Source organism: Pan troglodytes, chromosome 2 (genome assembly GCF_028858775.2).
Source record: "Pan troglodytes isolate AG18354 chromosome 2, NHGRI_mPanTro3-v2.0_pri, whole genome shotgun sequence".
Lineage (NCBI taxonomy): Eukaryota > Metazoa > Chordata > Mammalia > Primates > Hominidae > Pan > Pan troglodytes.
This window is the reverse complement of record NC_086015.1, coordinates 17595973-17608618: the sequence shown is the minus strand read 5'-3', so window position 1 is coordinate 17608618 and position 12646 is coordinate 17595973. Positions and strand designations below refer to the sequence as shown.

The 12646-nt window shown below is 48.9% G+C and overlaps 1 protein-coding gene across 3 annotated transcripts in view; it reads right to left on the bottom strand.

Moving 5' to 3' along the window:
* FBLN2 (fibulin 2) overlaps positions 1-12646 on the bottom strand; it is an 88543-nt gene that overhangs the window by 32762 nt on the left and 43135 nt on the right. The window lies entirely within an intron of this gene.

Sequence of the window (12646 nt, the reverse complement as noted above, 5' to 3'; positions counted from 1 at the left end):
AGGGAAGTCCTCATGACAGCCCATAACACAACCAGTACAAGGATGCCCATGTCAAGTGTTATTTGTGTAAGGGGGTTGCGGACAGCCTGGGTGTCCGTCACTGGGGGGGAAGATGAGGAAAATCTGGGGCCATGCTACATGCAGGAGCTGTCAGAAACAACAGACTGGATACACACACAGCAGCGTGAACTGGACACACAGACACACAGAAGTGTGGAGGAACACAGCACTAAGGAAGAAAAGGAAGAAGCCAAATCAGTTCTACTATACAAATTTAAACTATCACACATAAAATAACAATGCATACTTTGCAAGAACACATGACAGCAAAAAACACACTGATGAGATGAAACTGTCAGCTATGCAGATGGAGGTGGTGGATGGGAATGGAGAAAGAAGATGAAAGGAAATAAAATATTAATAAATAAATAAAACAAGAGCCTTGCAAAGAGGATAATAAGAGCCATGCCAAGAAATGAGACGTGTAATTCACCCAAGCGTTTGCCCCGGAGGTCTAAAGTGACATTCCTAAGTCAAGTTTATACAGAATGCCTAGACATTCGTGCTGAGGGCAACAAGTAACAGATGAGTGCCTCTGAGCCTGATGGGCCTGGGTCCACATCTCAGCGTTACCACTGACAGCCGCTTCTCCTCCCTACAGACTCAGTGTCCTTCTCTGTATGAGGACTGAATGGCTGTGTAGGTGCTAAGGCCCACAAAGCCCTCTAAATGTCCTGAGCAGTTCACGTAAGGGCACAGGGCTGAGGGATAGATGCCGTGAAGGACGGCACCTGCACACTCCAGCCGGAGCAAGAGCTCACTGAGGGTCATCGGCTGCGTCGCCTTAGCAGGCACGGCAAGTTACCAAGCTTTCCTAAGTTTTCATTCCTTTTCTGTAAAACAGGGAAAACAGCTTCCATCACAACCTGTTACTGTTCTGCTCTGAGGCACCGAGAGGAATGAGAACTGGTGTCTACCAGAAGCACATAGCAAACATCATACTCAATGGGGGAACATTAGACACATCCCTCGCTGAATTATTAAATATTACAAAAATAATGCCCACGGGCCATGCTACTATATAGCATTGTCCTGGAGATACTAGCAAATGCAGTAAAACAAGAAAAAAGGAGGCCGGCTCAGAAATAATACCACACATCTACAACCATCTGATCTTTGACAAACCTGACAAAAACAAGAAATGGGAAAACGATTCCCTATTTAATAAACGGTGCTGGGAAAACTGGCTAGCCATATGTAGAAAGCTGAAACTGGATCCCTTCCTTACACCTTATACAAAAATTAATTCAAGATGGATTAAAGACTTAAATGTTAGACCTAAAACCATAAAAACCCTAGAAGAAAACCTAGGCAATACCATTCAGGACATAGGCATGGGCAAGGACTTCATGTCTAAAACACCAAAAGCAAGGGTAACAAAAGCCAAAATTGACAAATGGGATCTAATTAAACTAAAGAGCTTCTGCACAGCAAAAGAAACTACCATCAGAGTGAACAGGCAACCTACAGAATGGGAGAAAATTTTTGCAATCTACCCATCTGACAAAGGGCTAATATCCAGAATCTACAAAGAACTTAAACAAATTTACAAGAAAAAATCAAACAACCCCATCAAAAAGTGGGCGAAGGATATGAACAGACACTTCTCAAAAGAAGACATTTATGCAGCCAACAGACACATGAAAAAATGCTCATCATCACTGGCCATCAGAGAATGCAAATCAAAACCACAATGAGATACCATCTCACACCAGTTAGAATGGTAATCATTAAAAAGTCAGGAAACAACAGGTGCTGGAGAGGATGTGGAGAAATAGGAACGCTTTTACACTGTTGGTGGGACTGTAAACTAGTTCAACCATTGTGGAAGACAGTATGGCGATTCCTCAGGGATCTAGAACTAGAAATACCATTTGACCCAGCCATCCCATTACCGGGTATATACCCAAAGGATTATAAATCATGCTGCTATAAAGACACATGCACACATATATTTATTGCAGCACTATTCACAATAGCAAAGACTTGGAACCAACCCAAACGTCCATCAATGATAGACTGGATTAAGAAAATGTGGCACATATACACCAGGGACTACTATGCAGCCATAAAAAAGGACGAGTTCATGTCCTTTGTAGGGACATGGATGAAGCTGGAAACCATCATTCTGAGCAAATTATTGCAAGGACAGAAAACCAACACTGCATGTTCTCACTCATAGGTGGGAATTGAACAATGAGCACACTTGGACACAGGATGGGGAACATCACACACTGGGGCCTGTCGTGGGGTGGGGGGAGGGGGGAAGGATAGCATTAGGAGAAATACCTAATGTAAATGACGAGTTAACAGGTGCAGCACACCTGTTACATGTAACATGGCACATGTATACATATGTAACAAACCTGCACATTATGCACATGTACCCTAGAACTTAAAGTATAATTTAAAAAAAAAAAAACTTAAAAAAAAGAAAGAAAAAAAGGAGGCCAGGCGTAGTGGCTCACACCTGTAATCCCAGCACTTTGAGAGGCTGAGGAATGCGGATCACGAGGTCAGGAGTTCAAGACCAGCCTAGCCAACACAATGAAACCTCGTCTCTGCTAAAAATACAAAAAAATTAGCCAGGCTTGGTGGCGTGCACCTGTAATCCCAGCTACTCGGGAGGCTGAGGGACAAAAATTGCTTGAACCCAGGAGGCGGAGGTTGCAGTGAGCCAAGATCGCACCACTGCACTCCAGCCTGGGCGACAGAGCAAGACTCGTCTTGGGAAAAAAAAAAGAAAGAAAGAAAGAAAAAAGGGCCAAAGAAATAATAGAAAGAAGAAACAACAGTCGTTATTGGCAGATGTTATGGTTTCATCTTCCTAGACAATCCAAGAGACTCAAAACTCACAAAGTATTAGAATTAATACAATTAACAATAATGACTATAATACAATAGCCAAAACAAAAACAACACACTCAAATTAGTGGCTTTCCTATACCCCCATAACAATTAAATAGAAAAGTTAACAGGAAAAAATTCCCATTCAAAAGAGAAACAAACCTAGAAATAAATCTACAGTGAACATGCTTGATTCACATGAAGACGAAAATTTGATTGTCTAATGGGTATAACATACACTTTATTCAAAATACATACCATGTATCTAATATGTACCTTAAAGATGTCAATTCTCCTCTACTTACTCTACAACTTCAATGCGATTCCAACCAAAGCAAAGTGTAACTGTCACAGAATTTGTCGTGTTAATTCTAAAATTCATCCAAAAAATGAAATGCTTAAGAATACCCGAGAACATTTCTGAAAAATAAGAACAGAGAAGGTAGACTTTCTCTAACGGTATCAGAATACACTTCAAAGTTCTAATAATTAAAACAAGAAGACAAGGCGCTCAATGGAAGAGAAAAGACTTCAGAAACAGACCTATGTGCATACGGGAATTGAATACATGATGAAGGTGGCATTCAAACTTTGCAGGGAAAGAATTTATGATGCTGGGACCCACATCACACCATACACGAAAGTAACTTCCAAATCTATAAAGGCAGGATTAGAATAAAATTTACAAAGATAATTTTAGAAAAAAGAGAATCTTCTTCAGAAACAAAATCCATAGCCTGTAATCCCAGAACTCTGGGAGGCTGAAGCAGGAGGATCACTTGAGGCCAGTAGTTTGAGACCAGCCTGAGAAACATAGTGTGACTGTCTCTTAAAAAGAAAAAATTTAACCAGGCATGGTGGTACATGCCTGCATTTCCAGCTATTCAGGAGCCTGAGGGGAAGGGATTGCTTGAGCCCAGGAGATGGAGGCTTCAGTGAGCCATGCTTGTGCCACTGCACTTCAACTTGGGTGACAAAGACCTTGTCTCAAAGAAACAAATAAATAACCCTCTCACAGCAGTCAGCACTGTGAGAGCCTCTTGTGGATGAGTTTACTTTCTCAGTCCTCTGTTTCCTCCTTTGCAATGTCAGCCCCCAGAGGGTAGGTCTCTTATCTATCTTCCTCATAGCCATATCTCAGCCCCCTGGCACATGGTGGGTGTTCAATGAGTATTTGCTGAATGAATCTAGGAGACCCTGGGCAACTGAGAGGCGCTGTGTCGGAGGCCGGGATCAGTGCTCACCATCTGAATGGAACATGGCTCCGACATGTCTGTCCCAGGACTCAGGAGCACTAGGTGCCAGGCAGAGTCCTGCCTCCACCTCCCAGGATGCCAGAGTCCTGACTTCAGTCTCTGTGGCCACTGAGAGTGACGCCACCATTCAATGTCTCGTCCCCTCTTGTTATACTCTGGGCATGTGGGAGACTCTCCTTATTTGAATACTTCTGGTGACAGGAGACGACTCTGCCCAGGCGGTTTATCCTCTCTTCTGCACAGCTCAGACTCACAACATTTTTCTACAGGACCGAATCCTTCCTCCCTAAACCTCTTCCAAGATTGCCTTACAGAGATTATGGTCCCTGGCTCTTAGCCAGATGACATCAGTGGGATGCCCAATGAGGATAACAGTAACAGCTGAAATACAGCAGTGCTAGCAACCAGCCAGGCAGGGTCCCAGCACAGGAACCTCACAGTTGCTAAGAGTGAGAACTGTCAGCATTCCTATTTCACAGATGAGCTGGGGAGTTAGAAATCCCGAGCAGAGTGACTACCCTTAACAAAAATGCACGGTAGTCAGGTGATGGACACCCTCAACACCCTGATGTGATCACTGTGAATCACATACACGTCACAGAATTTCACATGTACCTGCCCCATAAATGTGTACAAATGGCCAGGTGCAGTGGCTCACGCCTGTAATCCCAGCACTTTGGGAGGCCGAGGTGGGCAGATCACCTGAGGTCAGGAGTTTGAGACCAACCTGGCCAGCATGGCGAAAACCCATCTCTACTAAAAGTACAAAAATTAGCTGGGCATGGTGGTGGGCACCTGTAATCCCAGCTACTCGGGAGGCTGAGGCAGGAGAATCACTTGAACCCGTGAGGCGGAGGTTGCAGTGAGCCGAGATGGCGCCACTGCACTCCAGCCTGGGTGACAAGAGCAAGACTCCGTCTCAAAAAAAAAAAAAGTGTACAAAATTAAAAAAGAAGTTGCAAGCTTCAATTTCCCCTCTTACTCTCCCTTCTCCAGGCCTGAGCATCCCCATGTCTGTTGCACAGGTGACCTAATGCAGCCGATCCTGAAGGTCGTCTCTGGGACTCTAACCATCACCAGCTCGAGAGGTGGCTCTGCTTTCGTGGGTGTTGAATGGCGCTCTCTGCCTGCTCCTCCTTGATCAGGTGCCAGGTTTCCCCCCATTCTCTCCTGGCCACCTTCCTTCTCAAACAAAGCTCAGGAGCTGCGACCCTTATGCTGGGAGGGCCACCCAGTTGCAGCAGGAGGGGAAATTGTGCAGGTGCCATGAGTAGCATTGCCAGGTGCCATCCAAAATGTGGGAGGCAGAGCCAGGCAAAGCCCAGCACGATGAGTGAGTACCCTCATCTCATGTCCAGAGGCCCCCGCCCTCCACCCTGATTCTCCAAGGCTCCGCCCAGCAGCCACCTCCTCTCCTCTAGGTCTCCTTCTGAGACCACCTCTCACAGGTCCCCTAGCCCCTGCCTGGCGCTCTCTCTCTCTCTCTCTCGCTCTCTCTCTCTCTCTCTCTGTCGTGTTTTTTAACTTCCTGAGCACCAGACTTTTGGAGTCTCAGCACTGGGGCTTCTTCTCTTCTCCAACACACCCTGGCCTGGCTGATCTCATCTCTAAGCTTCCGATGCCACCTTCCTCTTGCCCCCGCCCCCCATGTCACATGCACATGCCCACAGCTGGCCAAGAAACCACCCCAGATGTCTCCCTGGCACTTCCCCAGCTGGAATTTGCTCAGCTCCGGATTTTCCCAAGCCACCCCCTCCCTGGGTCTTCCTGTGTCAACAAAGGCCCTACCATCCTCAGGTCGCTCCCAGGCCAATCCCCCACCTCCCGCCTCCCTCCAGTCTATCACTCACAGGGCCACCTCCAAAGGCATCTCAGTCCACCAGCCACCCCCTCCTCCACCACCCCCTCCTGCCCTCCTTGCTTCCACTTCTGTCACCCTCCAGCCCATCACCCACAGGGCTATAGAATGACTGTCCACAAATACAAATCAGATTGGATCACTCCTGCGCCTATGGCCCCCCGTGGTCTCCACTTTCCTTACAAAGTCCTACACGGTGGGGTCCTGCCCACTTCCCCTCCTGACCTCCTTTCTCTGACTCACTCTCCCACTCACTCTCTCTACTCAGGAGCTCCTCAGACTCAGTCCTGCCCCAAGGCCTTGGCATTTGCCATGCTGCCTGCCTGGAATCTTCCACCTCTCCCTGTGCCATCTGCTGCCCCCACTCTCTATGGGACAGGCTCCTTCTCTTTCTGGGGGTCTCTCCTCCTCAGAGAGGGTCTCCCTAACTTCCATATCTAAACTAACTCCTACTCAACCCTCATCACATCATCTTACCTGGTCGTCCTCACAATGCCCTGGCCTTCCACATCCCTGAGTCATCTTGGGGAGCCTTGGGGCTCCGCAGATCCCACAGAAAAGCCACTGCCCCACAGGATAAAGTGCCTCTCTCTGGAGTGAGACTCAGGGCCTTCACAGCACAGCCCAGACTCAGCTCCCAGCCACATACACCTTCTCTTGTTCTACGCCTTTGCACACGCTGTTCCATGCTAGGATGCCCTTCTTCTACCTTGGCCAACTGGCGAGTATCCAACTACCCATCCCTCATGAGCCAGTCCAAATGTGACTCCCCGCCTGTCTGTGCATCCAGCAGGCTCTGTCTAGCACCCAGGAAAAGCAGCTCCCTCCTCTGACTTCACTCATGTCCTTCGACCATGATGTCCCTGTCGGGTGGCAGGCTGTCCCAACCACCAGATTGGGAGGGTCTCATGGGCCAAGAATCAGCCTAATCATTTCAGGGTCTCCAGTGCCCAGCACACAGCACAGACCAGGTCCCTGGTAAAATCTGGGGCTGGATGAAATACTTCAGGCTCTTGGTGTATATCATCTCATGTAAAGCTCACATCAACAACAAGAGGTCGGTGGGATGATCTCCCTGCCCCAGAGGTGTAAAAAGAGGTTCTAAGAGTTTAAGAGAGGGAGCCCAGGGGCACAGCCTTAGGGAAATGACAAGGAAGAATGCAAACCCTTACTGGCCACCTCCCCTTACACCACTTCTATGTAGCAGATGCTACCAGGGTCACAAGATGAGCACAGGCATGTCCTTCCACCGCTGGAAGCACAGGTGTGTGGCTGGGCTACCACTCACTGGCTGGGGCACTTGGGTGAGTCACTCGGCTTCTGAGCCTCCATTTCCTTGCTTGTAAAATGGGCAAGTAACTCTCCCCACCCAAATTTCACAAGTGGGAACGTAAGACTCATTGCATGGCAAATAGCTGGTACTCAGTAAACACAGCCTCCTGTCTCCTGGCACATATAAGATGCTTGGTGACTACTTTCCAAGTTAATTAACAAAGGGGCAGACAAATCCATGGAAGGATTAGCAACCATCCCTTCAGCAGCAGAAGCTGGTGCAGCCTTCAGCCACGCCTACCCTGCCTCCTCTTTCCTCTGGCTTTTCGAGAATTCTCCATTTCTGTCCACTTTGCTGCTTTGCTGGAGCTCAGGCCGAGGGGGAGCAATGCCTTCCCCACCTGCCGGTTCTCAGCAGCACTGTGGAAAGAGAGACGCAGGTGCTCTCCCACTCTGACAGCCCAGCCTCAACTCAGAGATTCTCTCTGGCCTCCTGGGATTGGCAGTGACATGGCCCAGCAACATCCCAGTTTCAGAACACACTGCCACGGTTGACTTCACGGCATCAGGGCTCCGGGCCTGGCAGCAGGGTGAGCACAACCCTTGCCCAGCAGGAACCCCGCTGTTCCCACGCCGAGTGGCACAGAGCAGGTCCATTCTGGAAAACCACTCACTGTCCCCTGGTAAAGCAAAAGGCAACACACCCACGACCCTGAGTATTCCGGTGGTCTCCAGGTGGTTTCCAAGTGCCCACAAATGAGAGAAAGGGTCCATAGGCTGCAGTGTGACCACATGATGCCAGCCACCTCACTGCCACCACGTGCAATAACCCACAAGGAGCACACCAACACTGCACCAGGGAAAGAGGCAGGTCACAGAGGAATACTGCACACAGCCTTTCATGTGAGACTCAACAACAGAGAAGAATGAAGCAAGATTGTTCGGGGGTAAAATTATAAGGAAAAGGAGGGAACTCTTGCTGACTGCCATCAGGACGGTGGTAACTGGAGTGGGGTGTCAGGGGCAACCCTATGGTTTCTGTCCTGCTGCCCATGTGGACACTTCCTGAACTGCTCTCCTCCCAAACAAAGACAGTACTGAAAAAGGTAGTATGATCAGAAAACTCTAAGACTAAAGCCTAAAAGAGTCTTTTAAAAATAGATCCAGGCCAGATGCAGTGGGTCACGCCTATAATACCAGCATTTTGGGAGGCTGAAGCAGGAGGGTTGCCTGAGGCCAGGAGTTCAAGACCAGCCTGGGAAACATAGCCAGACTCCATCTCTACAAAAAATTTAAAAATTAGCCAGGCATGATGGTGTGTGCCTATAGTCCCAGCTACTTGAGAGGCTAAGGGAGGAGGATCACTTCAGCCCGGGAGGTCAAGGCTGCAGTGAGCTATGATCGTGCCACCGCACTTCAGCCTGGGCAACAGAGCAAGACCTTATCTAAAATAAATAAATAAATAAACAAATTTATTTTTTAAATTTAAATAATAAAAAACAAATTTATTTTTTAAATTTAAATAATAAATTTAAAAAATAAAATCAAGGTAAGTGAAACAAGCCAGATACACAAGGATAAAGACTATGATTCCACTTGTATGGGGTCCTTAGAGTAGTCAATCCATAGAGACAGAAAATGGAATGGTGGGTGCCAAGGGCTGGGAGTGGGGATATAGGGAGTTAGGGTTTAATGGAGACAGAGTTTCAGTTTGAGAAGATGAAAAATTTCTGGAGGTGGATGGTGGTGACAGCTGCACAACGAGGTGGATGTAATTTATGCCTTGGAAGAGCACAACTAAAAATGGAAAATGTCATGTTATGTGATTTAAAAAATAATAAAAATGCATTGCAGTGTAAAAAATTTGTGACCCTGCAATTCTCCTTGTAGGGATCTAATCTGCTGATAGATGAGATGCTCCCATGAAAACAAACAGGAGCATCACAGATTCTGATGCACCTGCATTTGTGACAGCAAAGATCCAGAAACAACCTAAATCCCATCTGCAGGGCAGTGATTAAATAACTGATGCTGACCAGCCTAGGTAACACAGTGAGCCTCCATCTCCCAACAAAATTTTAAAAATTAGCCAGGCATGGTGGCATGCACCTGTGGTCCCCACTACTTGGGAGGCTGAGGCAGGAGGATGCCTTGAGCCCAGGAGGTCTAGGCTGCAGGGAGCAGTGATCACGCCACTGCACTCCAGCCTGGAGACAGAGCAAGACCTTATCTCAAAACAAAGCAAAACTGATGCTATATCCATCTAATCGTATGCAGCTGTTAAAAAGCGTTAGATCTGCATGCACTTACATGAGAGAATTTCCACATGTACCATGAAGAATTTTTTAAGGGTCAATCCTGAATAGTATCTCTAATAAGCTACCATTTGTCTTCCTAAAAAGATACATGGATATGCATGGATTATTTCTGGAAGGATACCCAAGAAACTGGTAACTGTGGCTATCTTGGGGAGGGACTCAGCCCTGGGGAGGGAGGAAGGAAACTGACTGTTTACCCCTTTTGTAATTTGTATTTGTTTCTTATCTTATGCAGGTATTACCCATTTTCTGAGGATTCTAAGCTCCTTTGATCATAGGACAATGGGTTCCCTGAACAATCCAGTGCAGAGGTCATGACCGCTCTAGCCAGTCCCCGTCCCTTGACATTAAAGCCTTAAAGAATTCCGGCTTTGAAAATGCTGCAGAGAAGTTTCCACACCTGGCAGGAGGGTGGTGACAGGGCCATCTCTGCCAGGCCCCTGTTTGGACAGGATGTTTGTGGGGCCTGAGCAAACAGCACAGAGAAGGCTGCAGCCCTGATGTTCCCGCCAGCCTTGGTGTTCTCCTGGGGGTGTGGAGGGACAGGGTGGGAGGGTTACCTGAAGGTCTGTGGAGGCGCCTTGAGTTTTTTTTATGAGGACTGTAAAATGGACAGACAGAAAGGGTTTCTGAACCTGGGTCTGCCTTCCTCCCCGGGATCACAGAAACCAGCAGGGGATGGCTAAGAAACAGCAGGAGCGGCCAGGCAGCGGGGTCTGCCTGAGCTCACCCAACTCAGCCTGAGGGATGCCTTCCTCAGCAGGCAGAGCAGCCCCAGGCAGCCCCCTCAGCACCGGCTTCTGCAACCCCACTGCTCTCTGTGGCCCTCACATCACCTTCTCCTCTGTGGGTGTTTACTGTCTGGACACCCCAGCCTGGCCAGTCCAGCCAACCGGCCGGATCTCAGGCTTGGCAGAGCTGCCTGCTGGACCCCAGCCTGCACCCACGGTATCTTCCCTCTGGCTCTAGAAGGAACGTCCCCGCCTCAGCCCCCATTTTGCAGACCAGCAGACAGCTGTGGAAAGAGAAGGCACAGCTTGCCCCAGACCACACACCCAGCCAGGGCAGCCGCAGGATCTCACCCCAGCTGCATGGCTCCAGAGTGCAGGCTCCTGAGCCAAGCATCAAAGAAAGGAAAGAAGGGAACGGAAGTTCAAGTCCCCATCTTCATCAGTTCTTCCAAGGGAAGCAAGGCCCTCCCTGCCACCCCTCTGGCCCCTTCCCCAAGCCCACTCTCACAGCAGGCTCTCAGCTGGGCACCATCCTGCATAGGGTCTGGACCTGGGAGCCCGGGCTCTGGGGTCCCTCTGTGTCCCCAGCTGAGTGTCACCTGAAAGCCAGCTTGACCATTCAGCTCTGCCAGCTTGAGAAGCCTGGCAAAAGCTGTTTCCTGGGCCCAGGTCGGGGGCTAGGGCTCCCCCTCCCTCCAGAGCCCACGGAGCCAGGATCACTTCAGTAACAGCCACCACCCAGCTGGGAAAACCAAGACCCAGGGAGGCAGAGTGATGTGCCCAAGGGTTTAAACATACAGGGTTTAAACGACAGGCTTACTTTGTGAGGTTATCCCCAATCCCCAGGACAGGAATCAAAGCTGCCCAAGCTGCAGGTCCCCTGAGCCCAGGAATGGTGAGAGACGGGGTCTGAGCACAGAGAGAAGCCCATCACAGCAGGGACCTCTGCCCCGCCCAGAGAGAAGCCCATCATAGCAGGGACCTCTGCCCCGCCCAGCACCACCCCCAGCCCATCAAGCCCGGGCAAGTGGGTCTCTGAGTGACGGAACTCTGCCCATGTTTCAACACGCAGCCCCCAAACGTCAAGGAGGGTGGGTTTAACCGCACCCTCAGTATCCTACCCACCCACTGGGGTCTATGAGCTTTCCAAAAGTCTCCAGAAAAAATGCTTGACTCCTGTGCCTGGGAAGAAAATATAATGGCTCCAAAATCTAAAGAGACAACCACAGAAAAGAACTGGGAAAATGTTCACTTAAAAGTCTATACATTTTACTAGATACCAGCTTGTCAACTGTAGCTCAGCTCAACTCTGAAGTGGAGGTAAAATGAGTGTTATAAAAGCTTGCAGTGTCAGGGGCACAGGAAGACGAGGTACACTGGCTTAAGACCGGCTGCTTCCAGGGCTGAGAGAAGAAGAATTCATACTTGCTAATGGTTACAGCCGCCGGCGCTGGGGACTTCTGAATATGTCACCCACTTAATTCTCCCCACAACCCTGCAGGCTAGGGGCAATTATCTTCCACTTTTTTTTTTTTTTTTTTTGAGATAGAGTCTCACTCTGTTGCCCAGGCTGGAATGCAGTGGCGCGATCTCAGCTCACTGTAACCTCTGCCTCTCAGGTTCAAGCAATTCTCCCGCCTCAGCCTCCCGAGTAGCTGGGACTACAGGGGCACACCACCACGCCCGGCTAATTTTTGTATTTTTAGTAGAGACGGGGTTTCACCATGTTGGCCAAGCTGGCCTTGAACTCCTGACCTCGTGATCCACCCACCTCAGCCTCCTAAAGTGCTGGGATTACAGGTATGAGCCACTGCGCCCAGCCAATTACCTTCCCCTTAAAGGTGAAGAAAGTGACTGTACTGAGATTGGAATGCAGCTCTGCCTGTCCCCAAAGCCCAGGCTGTTGTCTACCAGAGACAAACTTGAAAACATTTCCTTATGTTTATATCACAATGTGAGTGTGCAGATTAACTTTAACCCATGCCCGGGTAGTTAACATGTGCAGGACTCCAATGAAGATCCAACCCTCCAGAGGTGCCTGCTAAATTCAGTGTGAATATTGCCATCCTATCTGTGATGACTGCAGAAATCACCTCAATGCTTTGCAGTTCCTCCCATTGAGAAGTGGCATCTATTTCCCCACCTGTTGAATCTGGGCTGACCTCGTGACTATGTTGCCCTGGACAACAGGATATGGCACATGTGAAATCCAAAGGGGCCTTGTGGCTTCTGCTGTCTCTCCTGGGACTCTGTAGTCCGGGCTGGGCTGATGGAGGATGAGAGAGCATAGACAACCATCCCAGC